This window comes from Ascaphus truei, chromosome 6 (assembly GCF_040206685.1).
Source record: "Ascaphus truei isolate aAscTru1 chromosome 6, aAscTru1.hap1, whole genome shotgun sequence".
In the NCBI taxonomy this organism is placed as follows: domain Eukaryota; kingdom Metazoa; phylum Chordata; class Amphibia; order Anura; family Ascaphidae; genus Ascaphus; species Ascaphus truei.
In genome coordinates this window covers 87,084,554-87,106,178 of record NC_134488.1, presented here as the reverse complement: position 1 = coordinate 87,106,178, position 21,625 = coordinate 87,084,554, and the positions used below count along the sequence as shown (strand labels likewise).

The 21,625-nt window shown below is 40.3% G+C and overlaps 1 protein-coding gene across 8 annotated transcripts in view; it reads right to left on the bottom strand.

The window, feature by feature from the left end:
• CAMTA1 (calmodulin binding transcription activator 1) overlaps window positions 1-21,625 on the bottom strand; it is a 1,668,879-nt gene that overhangs the window by 1,030,181 nt on the left and 617,073 nt on the right. The gene's annotated exons all lie outside the window — the stretch shown is intronic.

The following is a 21,625-nucleotide window of genomic DNA, read 5'->3' as shown; positions in this document are numbered from 1 at the left end:
TTAAATGTATTTGGGGGAGGTGAGGGTATTTTTTAAGTGTATTTGGGGATGATGAGGGTATTTTTAAAATGTATTCGGGGGCGTGGAGGTGTTTTTTAAATGTATTCAGGGGTGTGGGGGTGTTTTTTAAATGTATTTAGGGGGTATGGGGGTGTTTTTAAAATGTATTTGGGGGTGTGAGGTTATTTTTTAAATGCATTTGGGGGGCGTGGGGGTATTTTTATATGTGTTCGGGGGGGGGGGGGGGCCGGGTGGGTGTCCAGTATTTTTGGACAAGCCACCTGGCAACCTTACCCATGCGTGCCCACCAATGCTAAAAATCTCCATTCTAAGTCTAGCTAGGAGGGCTTCGCTCGCTCTCCCCAGCCCAGAAGTGGAACCCCGGCTCCGCTCGCTCTCGGCCCGCCTGTCCGGCACCCCGGCTCGCGTCACAACCGCTCGCAGCCTAACAGTGCAGCATTTCCGGTGCCTGCTGCTGCTAGTGAGCGTGTGGGAGGCTGGGAGCGACAATGTAGGCAGGGCCCAGTGCACTGCCCTGCCCGGGGGGTCCTAATGTTGTTAAGATAGCCCTGCCCTCTCCCAACACTGCCCACAATTTTCAATTTGTCCCAGTATCTGAAGAGGAGATTACACAAGTTCTCCTCAAATTAAAACTAAGCAGCCAATGTGGATCTGACTTACTGCAATCTAAGTTCCTACGACTTGGTGCCCCAGCTATTGCCAAACCGTTTGTCAATCTTCAAAAGTGGAGACAAAAACACTGTCTCAAACTACAGGCCAACTTCTCCTCCCAATACTGTTCAAAGTCATGGAAAAATGTGTTCACTCCCAGTTAAGCGATTATTATACCAAGACAAATTTTCCTAGCCAATTCCAATCTGACATTCACCCCAAACACTCCACATTTTTTTTAGTGCTGTCTATCACTTTTTGACTCCACATAACTACCCTCCTAAAAGTTTGCAATGAGTTCCAGTGTGGAATGGAACTGGGACAACTCACTGGTGCAATATTGCTAGATTTTGCAAAGGCTTTTGATACTGTTGATTCTGTTATCTTGCTAAACAAACTCCAGTGCTCTGGAATAGGGAATCATGCTTTAAAATGGTTTCATTCCTACCTATCAGGTAGATCCCAACATGTGTCCATCTCAGTCCCTAACTCCAACCCCTTGGATATCACCTGTGGTGTCCTGCAAAGCTCGGTCCCTGGGCCCTTTCTCTTCTCTGTGTTCATCAATGATCTTCCTACAGCTTTTAAGGGAGCTTCAATATACATGTATACAGATGACACAATATTATATGCACACAGCCCTAGCCCCTCCAACCTAGGACTAGTACTTCAATTTGACTTTTTGAGACTTACACTGACAAAAGACTGTAACAATGGTATTTGGAACCAAGGCTACATTTATAAAGCTGCCATTGAATGAACTCCAGATCAGAACCAATGCTAATAACACACTAGCCTATGTTACTAGTTTTAAATACTTGGGCATATAGTTTGACTCCCATTTAACATTTGGGTTGCACATTGATACCCTGACATCCAAAACCAAGGCCAAACTAGGTGTACTTTATAGGAACAAATCCTCCCTGAGTCTGCTAAGTCAGAAAGTGGATCACATAGCAGATGCCAATTATAGACTTTGGAGACATAGTGGCACGGCGCCCAAACCCACCTTAACAAACTTGATACATTCTACAATTCAAAATGCCATTTTGTCCTCCAATGCAACTACAACACACATCACTGCGAAATGCTCAAAGAGCTAGATTGGCCATCACTTGAGTCTAAGCGCAAAGTTCATCTTTCCTTCAAATGCTCTCTGGGCAAGCTACCCATCTATCTGAACAAGCTTCTCACCTCTACCACATGCAGCACTTATCTGAGATCTGACTCCAAAACACTGTTCATGGCTCCAAGGCTCAACAAAGTATCCAGGCGCTTCGCCTTCTCTTACCGTGCACCTCACAACTGGAACAATCTACCGGAGACTCTCACAGCCGCCACCAGCAGTCTAAATTCTTTCAATACTAAAGCTGTCTCACATTTTAATCTGGTCTGTAACTGTTACATACGCCTATAACATATATTAGCACTTACTATGCATGCAATATCTTGTACTGTATATAATGTATAACCCTGCTCACTTAATGTAACTATGTATTTGTAACCATGTATTTGTCATCATAACTCTGTGCCCAGGACATACTTGAAAACGAGAGGTAACTCTCAATGTATTACTTCCTGGTAAAACATTTTATAAATAAAATAATATACTACATCAGATGTAAGTACCTGTTCTTACATATACCACAGCTATGCTCCAAAAAACAGAGCAAAGCGTCAATACACTAGTTTCTCTACTTTGATATATTAGCCCTATTACTGTTAAGGTCACAGTTGCTCACCAAGTAACGGGTTTGCCAATATAGTGTAACCCCCCCCTCAATGGGATTACCAGGTTGCTGTGTAAGAGTTAATAGTAGGATAGTGTATGCTGGGCCCCACCCTGTGTTGCGATGGGGATATTGATGTAAGAAGAGATATATATAAGAGAGGGGGAAGGTTTTAGAAGGCAGGTTCCCGAAGGACAAGATGAGAGGAGCCTTGGGGAGAGTAGATTGGAATATTTATAAAGTAATTGCACAGACCAGGCCCCCATGTTTTATTATGTTGTAGATAGGGTCAGGACCCCTCAAAGTTAGGACCCCAGAAGAGGGCTAATGGAGTACTGAATGACTAAGAGATAGGAAAACAGCATGCCACAGCGGGCCTCAGGAAAGAGGGCTCCCAGGTGTCGGCGGATCAGATCTATCCACACTAATATTACTCATCAGTCTGTATGAAAGTGGCAATTCCCAAACAAGCCAAAGGTATTGAGTTGCTTGAGAAAGACCAGCCAGGATTTACGTAGGGGCCTAGTGTACCTGGGGTAATACCGATGATGATTCCAAAGCAACAAAGTGGGGCAGAGTCTCATGCCAAAATAGAGCAACAAATTCAACGTACAGTACCTTCATTTTAGTGTTACGAGTGGGTACTAATGGAAGCACCTTATTCATGTATGTCTGCTATAAAAACACAGTACAATGTTGTCAAAGAATATATGAGCATTCCCTATGCGACGGGACACGAATAAAAGTCAGTTGTACAACAAACGCTCTTTGCACCCATTATTATACATCCCTGTTACCTCATCGCCCAGCCGCCTGAATCCATCCCCTGATTCAAGGTAACCCATGCGGAGTAACCAAACAGGCAGATGGGCAGAGGGGCAGGGAGGGTTACATAAAATTAGGCAAAATCACATATAGATAACTTTGCACGTGAACGTTATGTTTACAAAAGGCAATACACACCAAGGTGCTAAATTAAGAGATTGCAGTTAAAATGATTAGTCCATTCAAGGGTGAGAAGGGACGTGCTTTGCTAATCAAAGTAGCTCAAGCTTTAAAGTTACGCCCTAATTGCAAATGGTAACATGCCTAAAAAATGTATTACAAATGTCATGTCATGTAATGCAAAATTTAGCACTCTAGCATAAAAAATAATGTGACATCTAATACAGTTCCTTACTGCATTACTTCTTCTGTGAAACAAGGTAACTCAGAGCATGTTATCATTGATTTCTTTAATAATATGTTTCTAGAAAACAAAGAGACATGCACATATTTTTGTTATGATAAAGTGAACCATCCTATGCTGTTTATAGTGAGATCATTCTCCCTATGTGTGATTTCGCTCTTTTAAATAAGGGTCAACAGAGCATTTTGTCCTTGAGAAATGCTCTTCGTAATTCTGATTCGCTAATGTTAATGGCAGGCAAGATTGAAGGATGAAGTGAGTTTGCTTCCATTTATTTTATGTAATGTAACTGCAAGGACTTGTTGGAAACAAAATGCAGGTTTTATTGTTTTGACCTGGTAGTGTACCTATGAATATTGATACCGGTTGCATAGGACAACAAGGTTCTAATATCCTGCCCACTTGTGGAACATATGGCTGCGTTCTTTCCTCATCTTTATACCATGTCACACTTACAGCAATCCCTCCTACCTGATTTACTTATAGGAGAGACCCAATCTTACCACTGGGGCTACCCTAATTTAGGAAATATTCACTCCAAATATTCGGTCATATTAGTTTTAAAAGAAAGGTTATTGCCTGCTTGTCAATTACTAAAACAAACATTCCTATTATATTCAGAATTGCAGGTGTATGCTATCAAAGTTTGTTGTGAAGATGAGAGCAATGATACAGCAACAATGAGTGATAAGGTAGGATGACATTTAAAGCATTGATTACACTGAAATTAAAGTTTCATCTGATTCGTTCTGACATTTTCTTTCCCATGTAGCAAGGATTTTAAGAAGTACTTTCACGCACAAATGGCTAAATTCAGAAGCTCCATTAAATCAAGGCTCATATCTTGATGAGAGAGAGTTTGTAAGGAACCCCTTCCCTCTCTAATAGCGCGTCTGATATCAGATGCATTCTAAGGCACCCCAACGCTCTCAAACAACATGCCGGAGATCAGATGCATTGTAGGGAATCCCAACCCTCTCTAATAGCGTGTCTGAGATCAGATGAAATGTCCATAAGAGCTTAATCTGTATAGAGATCATTCAAGGGAGATGACCTAGTGGAGTCCACCTGACTACCACATATATTGGTCACTATATAAACTTCCCATATGATGAATTAAATGCAAAAAGACACTGGTAAGGTAGTATTAAAGGGCTAAATCCCATTACCTGCCATTGATGACAAGCCAGCCACTCTTGGGCATGCGGTCCTTGTAAATAGAAGCAGCAGGATGTAGTGGAGATCAAGGGCACAGCCAGAATCCAGGAAACAAATATTCCAGGGCAACTCCAGATTGCATCAAAAATTATTTATTGTGCATAAAGCTCGTAATGGTAGTGTAAAAAACGCACCTACGCATTTCGTGCAAGGACTTTATCACCTTGATAAAGCCCGGTTGGGCGAAACGCATAGGTGCGTTTTTTACATCTGGAGTTGCCCTGGAATATTTGTTTTCTGGATTTTGGGCATGCCCTTTCTCTCCACTACATCAAAATACATTGAGTACATGTTGTTTTGAAGTTTGTCTTGGAACACAAAATTGAGACTTTTTATTTAATACATTAAAGTGATTGTTAAACAATTTTTTCTGTTACAGCCAAAAAACATACAACTATAGTGACACTTTAAACACTACAAGTGTTAATATGTAGAGTCCTATGCTTCTATAGGAATCTAAGGGGAGTGGTTTATAGACATTTTTCACAATATTACAATACAATTACATTACTGGGAATATAATACAGATGGGATAAGTGCATCAAGACATAAATGTAACATTGGGAGAGAGGAGCTTAATTGGCATGTATGAAACAAACAGAAACAGTAGGAGTACATTTGAACGCTTTGGTTACAGTGTCTACCGCAGTTTAGTGAGCAAAAACTTTATTGAACATGTGACTTTTCATATGGGCTTTAAAATTAGAGAGGGAAGGTGTTTTGCGGATATTGCATTGGAGAGTGTTCACGGGGTATGGGTGCAGAATGCAGTAAGGGTTGTAGATGTGAGAGAGCTACAGCAATCCGGACACAAACTTAAGCAGAGTATAGAGAGCAAGTGCGGGTATAGGGAGAGATAAAGCTGAGATATATTAAGAGCCTTGACAGATGGAAGACATTTTTTTAATTGAATATGGCATTTAATAGGGAGCCAACAGAGAGTTTTTAGGAGGAGATTATCAGAGATGGGAATTACAGTAATTTACAGTAGGTGGGGTTACTCTGAGCAGCTCAGTTTTTGACATATTATGTCCTAGGTGTCCTGTTGCCACCCTGGATAAAATTGCTGTGAGACGGTTGGAGACCTGAACCTACAGTATACTGCAGATGTGAGGTTTGTGTAGATAGATACATTTTAGTCTCATCTGCATTCATATAATAACTCAAATTAATTAATAAGGTCTCAAAGGGAGAGTGTATAGAGAGAAAACAGTAGATTCCATTGTACATAATTAGGAACAACTAAGGAGGTAATACAGAGCAATCGGACAAGTGTCCTGATGTCCATTCAGGGAAAGGAGCAGACCCTGAAATAATATCCAGAGTCACAGTGTAAAGGGAAATACAAGCCCTGGAGTTAAACCCTATTGGATTTGAAGAGCATTGGGTTATATGACAGTTCTATAGGTCACGGTAAGAGAGAGTGAAGCTCTGCTTTTTATCCCTATGTAATGGCCCAGTCCAACCCATGGTCTAGAGCAGTGGTGCGCAAACTGGGAGGGGGACAAGATTATCTGTGAGGGACGCAGGATTTACAGAGGCCACACACACTTCCTGAAGGCACATAAATTAAGTGCCAGGGAAGCGGTGAAGATCTCTGTAAACTTCACTTACCTTGGTTCAAATGACTTCTGGAGATGTGTCACCATAGTGACGCCCAGAATGGCAGAACCAAGGTGGGGAGGGGGGGTGGGCGCAGAGAGTGGGACAGCTGGCAGGGGTGCAGGAGAAAAAGATTGCGCCCCCCTGGTCTAGAGTCTAGACCAGCGGTGCGCAAACTGGGGGGTGCGCTCCCAAGGGGAGGCGAGAGATTTGTCTGGGGGGACGTGGGCAGTTGCAGAGGTCCCACGCTCTCCCTCCAGGCATTTAAATTAAATGCTGGGGGATCGTGCGAGGCCTCTGCAACCTCTACTTACCGAGGTTCAGCTGGCTTTTGGACGCGTGACCATGGCAACATTGTGTCAAATGACGCCGCTGGGTCATGTGACGTCACAGTTGCCACGGTAACGTGATGTGAAATAATGCGGCGGGTCACGTGACGTGATGTCACACGACCCCGCGGCTTTATTTCACACCGCGCGAGGTAAGGAAGGGGGTGACTGGCAGAGCAGAGCAGACAGGGGGGGCACAGCATAAAACGTTTGCAGGCACTACTGCGAATATCCATAATACCCAAGAACTTCACCTGCTAGGGTTTGTTGTAATAGAAATTGTATGCTGCTTGTGTAATTTAAATAAAGACTGTAAATAGTGAAAAAAAATCCTGACACGCAATGATTTGATGTTGCCTTCCTACACCAGCCCAGAATTGAACCTACCGTATAACTCTGACATCCTAAAACAGTAAGAAGTAGCCACTTATACCACCTGTATCAGCCATCTCTTATAGGACAGAGTCTGACTCTACTCTGGCTATCCTACTCTGGCTATCTCAGAGTGGTTCAAGGTAAGGGAGATACAGTTGCACATCATTAACATTTAAATGCAACATGACTTCACTCAGATTGAAGTGTGAATTTAGATTTTAAAAAATGGAAATTCTGCCCTTAAGGACCGAAATCATATCTAAATCAATTCAAGCAATGCTTATAATTTCCAATAAAAGGTTTACATCTCATATTTGAAAACATAATTCAGGACAATCTATTGTATTAAAAACTGAAATAGTTTTACCTTTGTTGTTGGCTAAAACAAGACAGTCATCAAGTTCATTTAATCACAACCCGATTCTACAGTATGTTGATCAGTAATTGACAGAGGAACAGGGAGAGTGCAAAAATAAATCAGCTAGTGAGCTATGTTCCTTCCTTATTGTGTTGTATTATAATGGTTTTATTGCATTTTATAATGACACTTTTTTTCTAAAACAAACCATCACAACAAGCAGTTGCTTGCAAATGCAAGTAATTTGGGGATATTTTTAAGTGTAGAACATTTTGATAAGAACTGAAACTTCCCAAATATGTTCAAAAGACATTCCATGAAAGTATGTTTGAGAATTTCATTTCCAACTCACAGTTCACTAAATGACTCGAGAAAGAGAGATGGAGAGGGCGAGAGAGGGCAAAGGCAATTTGGAACTGTACCTTTGGGACCACTTTTAGATTTAAGACACTCATAAGCTAAATGTATTTTGGTGCCATCAACCTAGGCCCCAGGGAACAGTAGTTTACAATCACAAAATCACCTTATATAATTCAGAGAAATTTGGAATGGATACAAGTGCAAGCAGTTAGCTCACAAAAAGACCACATTATTTTTTACTGGAGCTGAGGGTGGTCCCTGAAAGTTAAGACTGAGGTTAATGGCAAATCAGTATGTGGGAGTCTGTGTGGCAGCTGCTTGCAATGTGTTAGCCTGCAGAGAAAGGATGGTCTAGTATCTCTCTAGCAATAATGACATTTTCATAATGTTCACTGAAATGCATATATTTATCCTTCAATCTGCATACATTAAACTAGGTGAGGCATTTCCTGCAATTGTTCACTACCATTAAATAGCTTTGTAGAAATAAAATTGAGTGAAACAGCCAAGGAGGGAACTGCAGCCCAACAAAACAGTTTTTTTTTTTTACGTTTGTTGACCTCTTTTTCACTCTAGAGAATTTAGTTTGATATTCTAGGTTGTTGGTTGAATACAAAATAGCAATCACATTCCATATCACTTGGTATCAGTCAGTAAGTATCCTAGGATAACAAACTTAGGGGCCTATGCAGAGAGCAGCGAATTTTAAAATTGGCGAATTTATTAAAAAGTAGCTTTTTTGGAGAGTTTTAATCTCCATATGCAGAAAAGTGCGAATTCTGCTATGTTTAACATGGATGCGTGTGGCGAGTTTAAATTGGCGAGATGCGCGCTTCAGAAATGTGTTAAAACAAATTCGCGCCTTTTTTTTTCCCTTTGCAATGGCCGCGAGCGGCAGTTTTTTTTGGCGAGGCAAAACGGAGACAATCGCGCCATTTTATTGGCGCGAACAGCCGCTAGATGCCGTTCGCGCCTCTCTGCATACGGATATTTTTAAAACTGGCGAGATTGAGGTTCTCGCCAGCCGCGAGGCGAGTTTTACAAATAGAAAAGAAAAATTGGCGCGTTTTTCGGAACTCGCCATTTTCTGCTGCTTTCTGCGCGATTTTCTCCAAAAAATGGCGAATTTCGAAATAGCGCTGCTCTCTGCATAGGCCCCTTACTCTTTATAGATGTTATTGCTTACACTCAAGAAAGCAGAGGGGTATGAACAACCTGCCACAGTGAATGGTAATTATAGGACCAGTCAATCTTCTGTTTATTATAGTAATTTTTACAGGAGGTAGTTCACCTAATACAATTTAAACTGATTGAAACTCAACTATCGAAAAAAGGCTGCTGTGTATGGGAAGCTATCACCAATAAACTTCAGTTTACTAGTTAGAGAGGTTAGTCCAGTTTTCTCTCCGGATTCATTGTGACCGAGCTATGTTGTGGTAAGCTGTCGTTTACTGAAACAATGGAGTCAATGTTGTTCACAATATTTAAACCATGTTGTGATTTATGGATTTAATACTATATACATTAGTTTTATAATTTCAGGTAAAATAGCTTCATAAAAATAGTGTAGAAATAACAATAATCTATAAAGTGTTTAGATCACGCATGAAGTATCAAAGAAAGGAAATCCAGAAGTTCACTTTTTCTTACGTCATGATTCATTATCATAGGGAAATGTCATATTGTAATGTTAAGTTTCAATTTTGTAAATAAGGACGTTACGTGAGAGTAATTCCCCTCATTGGCAGGCACAACCTCTCTAAACTCAAGCAGCAAGGTCACTGGAAATTTCACAGAAAACATAGTGTATTTGGAAACCCAAGAAGAATGCATGACACAATACAACATACCACTTAAATAGCTTTGAAAGTAGCTGTCTCTGAGTTTGAATCCCTGTACAAATAAGGGGATTTAAACGGTAAAATAAATCTTAAATCTCAATTATGATATGGGAGATATGGAAGTCAGTATGTGTGCTTAATAATTCTTTATGAAATACAAATAAATTTACTTCCATAAAATAGCTGTCAGGGTCCGAGACCTGGAACACTTGGTATTCTACTCTGCGGCCTTACTATTTCTGAGCCTACTGCTTTGACTAAGAAGTCCTAAATTAAGTCCTTTCAACCGCCAGTCTGAAATAAACTCCACGAAGTAAGTGAATATTAAATGTTTGAGATGTACAGGTATATAATTTTATTTTTACAGGTTTTTTTTATTGTATTTTTTTATTGTTATGTTTTTCATTGCCCATTGACTGATAGTGTATTAATCTGTGACCATTTGGGGTACAGATAAATACAGTGACAGCCAATGCATTTTTTGGCAAATGCTTTTTTCCTATTGATAATTGTTTTTTTCTATTTCTGTTTATTGTTTGACTTAAATTGTTTGTAATTTGGATGGCTTGTTTTTATTTCATTTTCTGATTGTTTAGCGTTTTTAAGTAATTATTTATTTTGTTGGCTACTGGTTTGAATTGATGTGTTGGCTAGTGGTTTTATTAATGAATTAATTTGTTGGCTAGTGGTTTAAATTAATTAATTGATTTGTTGGCTAGTGCTTTTAAGTATTAAATTGCTTGTTTGGCTAGTGGTTTTATTTCTTGAATAGTTTGCTTGGCTAAGTGTTTATTGAATTGTATTCTTATGTTTTGGAATTACAGATTTTATATTATTGTGCTGTTTTGGAGATAGATAAATGTTATTGATGTGGCTTACTATTAGGCTTTTTAGTTCTTTTATTGTTGCGGTGTTTAGGTGCTAGTGTATATATTTTATTATTGTATATTTTTGGCCTTCATGCTTTTTGATTAGGGTGACTATTGGCTGCTATAGTGGCTTTTCATGTCCATATTATATGGTTATGATGTACCACTGTGCCAATCAATGTGGTTCCGGGGTGGGTGGACAGGCCTCCCGGGTGGGTAGCAGGGGACGGGGGTTAACCCCTTAATTACTATAGCGGTTATTAATCTCTAAGGTAATGAAGGGGTTAGGGGCCATTAGATTGTATTTAGATTGTATTTTTTCATGTATTCTTGCTGGCAACGGAGTACATGGACCTGGGGTATGCTGACGATGACGCCCTTCATGATGGCAGGGGTATGTAGAAAGATTTACTTACTTTATTTATGCTGGCTGACTAATGTTTTATTTTATAATGGGCAAATGAGCTATTATCCATAACTGGATAATAGTTATTTTTCCATTACTGTACTGTATGTGTTGGGGGGTGGGGGGGAAAGGGGAGTGTATTTATTTAAATGTATTGAAAAACAATTGGCCACAGGATTGGTACCGCAGGCCTGCGGGGACCAGTGGGACCACCCGAGGGCACCCAGAACACCCACAGGGACCACCTGAGGACCCCCAGACACCTGTGGGGACCACCTGATGACCCCCAGACACCTGCAGGGACCACCCGAGGGCCATAGACACCCACAGGGACCACCTGAGGACCCACAGACACCACCCAAAGGTCCACAGACACCCATGGGGACCTCATGAGGAACCCCAGACACCAGCGGCCTCTGGTATCAATCATGTGGGTATAGAGGAGGTGGTATTAGTGTTTATTGTGGATAGTAAGGGTGGGTGAAGGGGGTATTTGGCCCTTGGTTGGGTGCAGGAGGGGTTAACCCCTTCATTGCCCTAGCGGTTAGCCGCTAAGGTAATGAAGTTGACTGTAAAAAATTGAGTCCAGTCCGCGCTCTTGCTCTTTAGGATAGTGGAATGGTGGTTCCTCTCTAATCTCTTGCAGCTCTTAGTGTTGAAGGTGTCTGCCCCCACCTCCAATATGGATCCCAGCAGGAAAACTCCAACAGCGATACCAAGTCCCAGGAAAAAAGAAAAAACACAAAAGCGCACCAAGATTGAGATATGATATGTATTGACAACAAATAAAGATAATAATATGCACTTACATATATAAAAACTTTAATGGTCCAGATCACGATCGTCACTTCTATTGGTAGGGCAACAAATGGGATGAAGAGGGGGGTAAATCCAGTCTTCAGGAACAAGCCCCGCGCGCTGGGGCTGTATTCAGAGGTTGCGCTGCGTCTCTGCTTCACACGCTTGTCGGCGTGATGATCTGCGTAGTGCGCATGCGCGGCAAATGAGGCCCCCTATAGTAGTCCCGGAAGTGCCCGCCCGTTTTCTGTTTCGATCGAAAATGGCAATACAAAATAGCAATAAAAACACTTGTGTGAAGACTGGCTGTATGTGATAAACAGACCAGCGACACCCTTCGCGACGCGTTTCGAATACAAAAGTATTCTTCCTCAGGCGATATCAGGGGCACCTGTTTGGGGTCCTTTATATACCACATAGATGATTGGTTAATACCAATAAAAGAACATCCAATCCACTATTGGTTAAATAGAAAAGGGGGATGGTTCAAATTCACCAAGCCTGCCCCTTGATGTTAGAATGAACAGGATATTGATGCTGTATTATAGTGGTGGCACTTTGAGTAATAATTAGATAATAAGAGACAAAAGTGCCACTCACCAGTGGAAATACATAAAGAGATACCTACAGGTGGCCCTTTTAACAAGTGTCACATATAAAATACATTTGAAAATATATGTAAAAAAGTAGTATTAATAAAACATTGTGCTATCACATAAAAATACAACAGTTAAACATAAGACATATAATGTAAAGAAATGGATGTGGAGAAGAAGGGGGGGGGAAGGGGAAGGAGGGAGGGAAAGGAAAAACATGTGCAAGGTAAAAAAAGACATAAAAACAAACAAAAATATCAATGACATGTTGAATAAAATTGGCTAAAATAGAATGCATCTCAATTCTGAAACTTTGCTAAATTGATAACAAATGATAAAAAATGATAAAAACAGACTGCAAAGAAAAGATCACCTATCATTTAGTTACCGCAAGAAGGGAGTCAACTCCACATAATCATTTAACCCCCCAGGATGTTTAGTTTGGAGTGTGTATATCCAGAATTGCTCCCTCCTTGCGATAAATAAATCCTTATCACCACCTCTAGTAGTAGTGGTGATATGTTCTATACCCATGTATTTGACCCCTGTGGTGCTGCATTGATGGACATCCTTAAAATGGGACAGCAAATGGGTTAATGGTTTACCAGAGGCCAATGTTTTAGGAATGTTGACAATATTTCTTAAGTGTTCCATCACACGTATTTTAAGATGGCGTTTTGTGCGACCTACATATTGTAGTCCACACCCACATTGTAAAATATATATAACATATGTGGACAGACAGTCAATATAATTTTTAATCTCATATTTGTGATCTGTCATCTTGGACTTAAAGTGATCTTGTGTCAGCATCCTTGGACAAATTTTGCATCTATTGCATCTATGATTACCTTTAAGCCCCAATAGATCTCTAAGGTCCTTCTTCTTATTGGGGACACTGCCCTTTAGAAGGCTCGGGGCCAGCATGGTTTTAAGATTATCACTTTTTGTAAAAACAATAGGAGGTCTTTCTGGTAAAAACTTTGTCAAAATGGGGTCCAAATGTAAAATGTACCAATATTTATTAAGAATATGTTTTATCTTATTATGTGACCTATTAAATTTGGTAATGAAATACGGTGTCTTGTTATCCTTGTCTGGTCTGTATTTTTCCCTGTGTTTCTTTATTTTTGGCCTCACAATTTGTGGTGCAGTGTTAGATGTAATGGCTTCACTGTCAATCGTATCTTCCACTAAATGTATGGGTGTATCCTGGCTCCCAATGTCATTAACGTTTATATGGTGATCTAAGTTCTTACTTTTGGGGCAAATTAATTTCTCCCTATTACAGCGTAATGCCTTATTAAATGCTTTCTTAACAGTGGTTCTATCATATCCCTTATGTAGAAATCGTTCTTGAAGTATTTGTGACTGAGATTTAAATGTCTCTAAGTCAGTACAATTTCGCCTCATCCGCAAGAACTGGCTGTAGGGGATATTATCAATACATCTTTTTTCATGGCCACTCGTGGGGTGCAAGAAAGAGTTTACATTAGTGCTCTTAAAGTGGGTTTTAGTGAGTAGCTTGTTTTCAGAAACATATATCTCCAAATCCAAGTAGGTGATAGTATTTGGACTCAGCTCACTTGTGAAGGTGAGGTTGAATTCATTCTTATTCAACCCATCCACGAAGTTATCAAATGAGGTGCTATCGCCATCCCAGATGGCGATCACATCATCGATGTATCTCCGCCACATGACCAACTGCGGCGGAGATACATCAGCACCCCATATATGTAACAATTCCCACCATCCCATGTATAAATTTGCAAAAGATGGTGCAAAACGTGTCCCCATAGCAGTGCCACACAGTTGTAAATAAAACTCGTGCTCAAATAGAAAATAATTATGTGTCAAAATAAATTCAATTGAGTCGTGAATAAACCTACGCTGATGAAGAGGTAAAGTGCCATGTAGTGATAAGAAATAATTAATCGCATCTAATCCCCCTTTATGGGGAATAGACGTGTACAATGTCTGAACATCTAATGTAACAAGTTTATATGTTGGTTTCCAATTAAATTCAGTGAAAATAGTGAGTAAAGAGGTGGTATCAAGTAGATGTGAAGGTAAAGTGGATACTAGTGGTTGTAAAAAGAAATCTACATAAGAAGAGAGGTAAGCAGAGACGCAGCGCAACCTCTGAATACAGCCCCAGCGCGCGGGGCTTGTTCCTGAAGACTGGATTTACCCCCCTCTTCATCCCATTTGTTGCCCTACCAATAGAAGTGACGATCGTGATCTGGACCATTAAAGTTGACTGTAAAAGCATTTTTATTGCATGGGATTCATGCAGTGGGTCTATGGTGCTGATATTAAAGGGTATCAACTCCGGAGACCCCCGGCATCAATCCGATGCAGAAAAAAAGCATTATTTTTTTCCAAGTCCTGTCTAGCCGCCTCTCAGCAGCTTCTCACTAGCCTCACTTTTCCTGGCGTGAGGATTTTGGAGAAACTCACCATTCTAGAGCCATAATAGGCCTCGATAAGCTAATTGAGGCTACTAGAATTGCACGAGTTTCAGAACCTGCCGATAAGTGGCTTATCACCGCTCACCAGGCGATCTTTTTTTGAAGGCTCAAAATGTTGGCAATTCATTCTTTTATCACCCACTTATTGAGGCTTGCTGAATAGCAGTAGGCATTTGGACCGATAAGTGCTCGATACGTGGCTTATGAACTCTTATAGCATAGGCCCTTATGTATTAATGATGGTCTAATTAAGTTTGATTCTAGAAAGGACATATGCCTCTTTGGGTATCCTCATCCCTTCTCAGAAGTGCTGCTTTAATAAGATATTAATTGAATATACAGTACCACCGGTCCAATACCCTTGGGTAATGCTGGCTATGGTCATGAAGTGCTCTTTAGTGTATTGTAAACCGTTGTACTGTTCAGGTGAAAACCATGATAGTCTATGTAAAAAAATGTGTTGATTGAAACTATAAAAGCAACAATCCCCCTTACCAACCCTTCTTTTTTTTTCAAATTCTTTTTTTTATGATGATGCGAACCAAGTGGTTTGTGGAGCTGAGCAGATCAGGTTTGTGGACTACCAGATCACGAAATACTCACAGTACTTTCTGTATTTGCTTTGGATTTAAATGGCCACACAGTAGGATGCTACAGCAGAAGATGTTGTGGCTTCCTTTTAGCCTGTGTGACGCGGGAGATTTAAACCATTTTGTTTCCCTGGAGGGGACTGAAACACTGTCACTTTCACTGGTAAGTATCTCAGGAACTAAGGGTCTAAGGAACTGAAATTAGTATGGTTCAGCTCCGGTAACCCACTAGCTCTCATCCTCTTAAAAAAAAAGATGGGTAAAAAAAAACAATGAAAAATAGTATATACGTATATAATAAACCATGAATGTGTGATACTAGTAACAGTGTACTTAGGTGGGATGGTCACATTTGGTTCTATGTCTTCCTGGTTTTTTTAATCCCATGTGTTACTTGGGTCAATAGGAAGCTGCAACTTCCGATTGTCCTGCTTATCGCGGGAGATTTAAACCTCTATCTTGTTTCCCCTGGAGGTGACGATACAGACATTACATTTACAGGTATATATCTCGAAAACCAGAGGGGCCCCGGAATTGAATTTACCACGGTTCAGATCCAGAGACCTCTGCATCCCACCTATGTAAAAAAAAGGTGGGGGGTGAAAAAAAAAACTACACGTTTAATAAAGGGCTTAACCCTTTGAAAATCGGAGGAGTGATTGCTTATCAAAAGTGATCACATTATCGCTCCGTCACTGATGACAGAACTGAACAGAAGTCCTCTTCCATTACCCTAAGTGACAGATTGTGTGTGCAGCGCAGAATGCGATCTCCCCTACAATAACTAGCAGAAAGATTATGACATAGCTAACTGTGTCATGGGCCCCTGGAGTGCCAGACCTCATGATGTAGTAGCTACTTCTATTGCACCTAAAGGGTTAATACAGAGCTACATGAAAGGTGTCAGATATTGATGGCAGATGATTTATTTCCCAATGAAACATGGGTTCAATATTTTTTCCATGGATAATTGTTGCAAAAGGTCATCTATGTTGCTTGAAATCTTTGTCTACACAGCCCATGGTAAGGGTTTAAGGAATTAAAGCATTAAACAAACAGTGGCAGGTCTCTTTGTTCTACATTACAGCATTATTTCTAAGGTGTATATCCAGTGGGACTGAACCGCGTTAATTTACAATACCAATACATTGTAGAGGAATGTGTTCAGGCACCAAATGGGTTAATATACATCATAAATACTCTACAAATAACACACAAGAAGCATAACATACATATGTGCACAATTTTAAAGTTTAATCTTTACCTATTCTAGGTTGGTAAGTCTTATCGAGCCTACAATATGTCTACAGTAGCCATTATATAAAAATGCAAGATCATCCTAACACCAGCTTATAAATTGACAATACTGTATACTGTATGTTGGCGGTAGCCAGATATCATCAGATATGAGAATTTTGCACGTTTCTTGTGGATAGGTAGTAACCCGTTAATTCTTTATTTGCATACTCATTGCGATACTGTCATTAAATGTAAAGCTCTCGCATGTGTAATTAGGCATGCTAATTAGTGATCCTGGCATTAAGTTTAGCCCACAATTATCACTGCGGTAAAAAGAGGGTTATCGCTGTGTAATTTAAGCATTAAATGCGGCAGTAAAAAGAACTATTTTTTGACCATTAACACACAGCGATATCAATATTGAAGCTTAGTAAATTTAGGCCTAAATGTTCTCAGTTCTCTCAGGGACATTGCCTTGTGATTTTAGTCTATGAATGAACGTTTCTGTTTATGGCTATTTATCAACCATCACCTGCTATTACATTACAAATATGAGTATACATCAAAACAGAAACTGAAAAGCATTAAAAACCTCAATTAACGGGGTCACTTGGTAGACCTCCATAAACTACATATAATGCCGAAAACAAATTTCATGGTGACTTAGTTGTCAATATCAATGTTCTTAGTATATTTTATATCAAAGTTTCCTGAGACTTCTGGCACTCGTACAACAGTTTGAAATGTGCTAAGAAATAATATGTAAGATTGTATACAATAGAATAAATCCTGCTAATGTTTTAAGCAATAGTATGTTACAGGTTTATTGACATCCCTAAACATTAAATGCAAATAGCTGCAATAATAATAATAGCAGTTAGAAAAGTTGATCTACCATCCTTAGGTTTCATTGTGCTTTACAGAAAGTTAATCAATAAACAAGGAGATGTCCACAGGACTTGGCTTTGCCTGTACACATTTTTTCTAGGATTTGTTCTTGCCTAAAGTCTTCTGGTTTGGGCTATTGTTTTGGGTTATGATATATCCTAAAATATTAGCTGAAGTAGTTTTTTTGCTGCAGATAAAACAGTGTGTGTGTGGACCCATACTATAGGATTGAAACAGGGGGTTCCCGGAGCTGTACCCCATTAATTTCAGCTCCGGGAAACCCCTGCTTCCAGAGATACTTACCTCCAAAGGAGTGCCATTATTTCTCTGCTTTTTAAAGTTCATGTACAGTATCACGTGAGACAATCGGTAGGCCCCACTGGATGATGTCACAGCTTCCTGTTGGCTCACAGGAAAAGCGGCCATTACATGATCTCTGCTAGCCAGCCAGTGTGGCTACCAGCACTGCCTACGAAGGTAAGTGTCCAGAAGCATGTGGTCCATGGAGCTGAAATTAATGGGGTTCAGTTTCAGAGACCCCCTGCTTCAATTCTATGTTAAAAACATTTAAATAGAAAAATGTGTCCACTTTGGTTGCTCCTTTAAGGTGATATATAGTTACATAGTTCTATAGTTACATAGTAGATGAGGTTGAAAAAAGACATATGGCCATAAAGTTCAACCTATGCTAAATTTAGACGACACATACTTATCCTAATTTTGTAATTACAGTATTTTGGTCAAGAGCAAGTCAAACATAAAAACCAGAGTGAAACATCATCCAATGATGTCTCATAAGGGGAAAATTAAATAGCTTCCTGACTCCAAATAATGGCAATCAGATTTCTCCCTGGATCACTCACCAGGATAATAAATTTCACGCATTGTAGAGAATGTCTCACAACAACAACGGGGGCACATACACACACACACACACACACACACGCACACACCTATATATACTGTACAATATAATAATAATAGTGCTATTATATACACTATATGTGTGAATCTAAATATTTATATTATACATAGCACATACAGATCCCAGTGGAATTTTGTTCAATTGATATTTAATAACTTACATGGAAAAGAGGGGTGAGGGGGGGAGGGGGGAAGGGAAAGGCAGATACCCTCGCGACACCTAATAAAGTGAGAGGTGCTACAATCCGGGGTCGTGATGGATCATAAACTAGAGAGAGCACTCTTCTCAATAGACATGTGACAGTAGACTCAGAGTCGTAGAAACTAGCCCTAGGGGGTGAGGAGGGGGGGAAGGGGGTAGGGTCCCCTGTGAGATAACAGATGTGAAAATATGTGGTTGATTTAAAACCAATGAACTTAATTATGAGCTTTGCTCAATATGAAATAATAGGGTGTGAATACATAACCAAAATGAGAGTATACGGGTAGGGGACCCATTATATTAAAAATCTGCAGAAAAAAACGTCTCTTTGTCAGAAAAAGTATTGCATGGTTTACACATTATAATTGTCTGTACTTGCAGATCAATATGAATGTTGCTAGTATTTCAGTATTTTGTTGCCAAACAGAAATGTATAATAATTGTTGTTAGCTGGCTCAGTATGTGGTCTGTAGTGGGATACACTGTCTCTGTCAGGGAAGACTGTTATGGTAATCACATTGACCTGTATGTCACAGGCAAGTACAATGTCAGTATAACTGCTGTCTATACCAGTACTTTGTTGCCCGACACTAATAGTGGTAACTGTAACTACCTAGCTCAGCTAGTTAGGAGCAAATGATAATCTGTATGTATCTTTGGCTGATTATTTACACCACATATATTCAGTGTACATATCTTGGTGCCTGGTGTCTTGCTTACGTCTCCTGAATGGGCTATATTAGATTTTAAAAGTAGCCTGTAGTTTGTTATAGGGGTAGTTGGGTTCTGGGACAGGAGTGGGTGCCTAGCGTGGCAGCCACAATAGCCTTTTATATGAACCCTAATACCGAGCAATGGTGACACGTGTCACTATTTCTTTTTTCGGAGCCCCCCCTTATGGTCGAGGAGTGTCACGGTAGTTACTACATTAACTGCCAAAGGCAAACAATAGTAAGTGTTTTGGGCTGATTGTTTATGCTACATATATTAAGGGCACATGTATTGGTGCGTGGTGTCTTGCTTAAGTCCCCTGAGTGGGCTAGATTTGATATTAAAAGTATCCCATAGTTTGTGATAGTAGTAGTCGGGACAAAAGTGGGTGTTTAGCGTGGCAGCCACAATATCCACGTATATGAACCCGAGTACCGAGCAATGATGACAGGTGTCAGTCTATTCTTTCTCTGAGCCCCCCTATGGTCGAGGATTATCGTGGTAGAACTGCCAGGAGTACAGCTAATCGGGCGACACCATTCTGAGCCGTCGAACCCGGAGACAGGGTCTGCATAGGAGGTCAGGGATCCGTGGTTTTACGTATCTGTGCACCGTGAGATATAATAAATAAATCTCAGGACTTAAGGTACCAGGACTGGAGGTACCAGGACTGGCGGCCTCCCTATCTAAAACTAGATTATAAAAGAGATGCGTTTGAATAAACGCAAGATTAAACGGGTGCGATGCTGGCTATCATGATCACATCTTTTCCCGAGTGACATCATAACGGTGGGACGTCGCCACATGCCGACGTATGTTTCACTGAAGGCTTTGTCAAGGCTGTAAGTTACCACCCTCTGACGGTCAGTTTATACCAAAGGTAATAGTGCTCCTTTAGATATTGTATAGGGAGCAGGTCCAATATGGTGGGAAAGGGGACAGACTGGGGGCCACACCATAACTAGTCCCCAATAAAACAGGCTGAAGTAAACTCCCCACACATTACATCTTTGGTATTGTTTACACTGTTAAATTCTTCCTGCATATTAAGCCCTTATATCTGTTTAATGTGCTTGGTGTAGGCAGATTTAAGATGTTTTTATTTGTACCAGCTGTATTCCCCTTATATTTTATTTGATAAATTCACCTGATAGATATTGTGACATAGAAATTAGATGGTACTCAAGAGTAATAAAATTCTAATAATACTCCATGTCCCACAGCGGGTATAAAGGGGTCTTAACTTTTGGGTTATGAGTCTTGTGGTACATCTTAAGATATGTTGGGCTAGTTAGGTGTGTTGTAGGGCCAATATAAAGTTGCTAGATGCTGGTACATGTTCAGACGGGGGGTCTCAAATGAATGGATGGAATACAAACCCCTCATTTAGCCCATTTGGGGATAACGGTTTGAGGGTGTAAATCCATCTTGATTCCTTATTAAGTAACTCTTAATCCCAATCCCCCTTTCGTGATCCCATTGATAGCTGATCAATATCTATGAAGGATAGAACAGAGCTGTCCACATTGTGATATTCATGGACATGTCTGGATACTGGGGTATCAGTGTGGTTCCTAATTGTACCCAGGTGTTCGAGGACCTGGTGTCTGAAGGGGCATCTGGTCTTACCTACAGTATGTATTTCTTTTTACAGATACATTCGGCCATTTAAATCACACCTGCCGTTTTACTGTTAATAAATCGTCTGATGTCAAACGTGCGGGTGTCATTCCAATTTTTAAAAGTCTTTGATGTTTTAATTACTGTGCAGGCTTTGCAGCTATGGCAGTTGAAGGAGCCATAGGCTTTTGTGGGAGCCATGAAGTTGGTTTCTTATCCTCGAAGTGGCCATGGAGTAGACAATCTTGTAGGTTTCTTGACCTACAGCTAGTCATTTCCGGATAGGTTTTTAAGGCATCTCTAAGATCTTCATCAGCTCTGAGGATGTGCTAGTGTTTTGCACAAATGGATCTAGCTAGACCCCATTGGTCATTGAAAGTCCCTATGAATCTTATTGTTTATAGTTGTTGTTCAGCAGGGACTTTATCTTTTAAGAGGTCCTGTCTCGGAGTGTTCCTAGCCCTTTTGCATGATTTTTTTATTGAGTTCCTGCTGTATCCTCGTGCCTGGAATCTTTCTTTCATAAAGGTAGCATGTCTTTCAAATTCAAGGTGGGTGGTGCAATTCCTTTTTATTTGTAGGAATTTCCCACTGGTATACCCAGAATAAGATTCTGCGGATTCTGCGAATTGGCCCT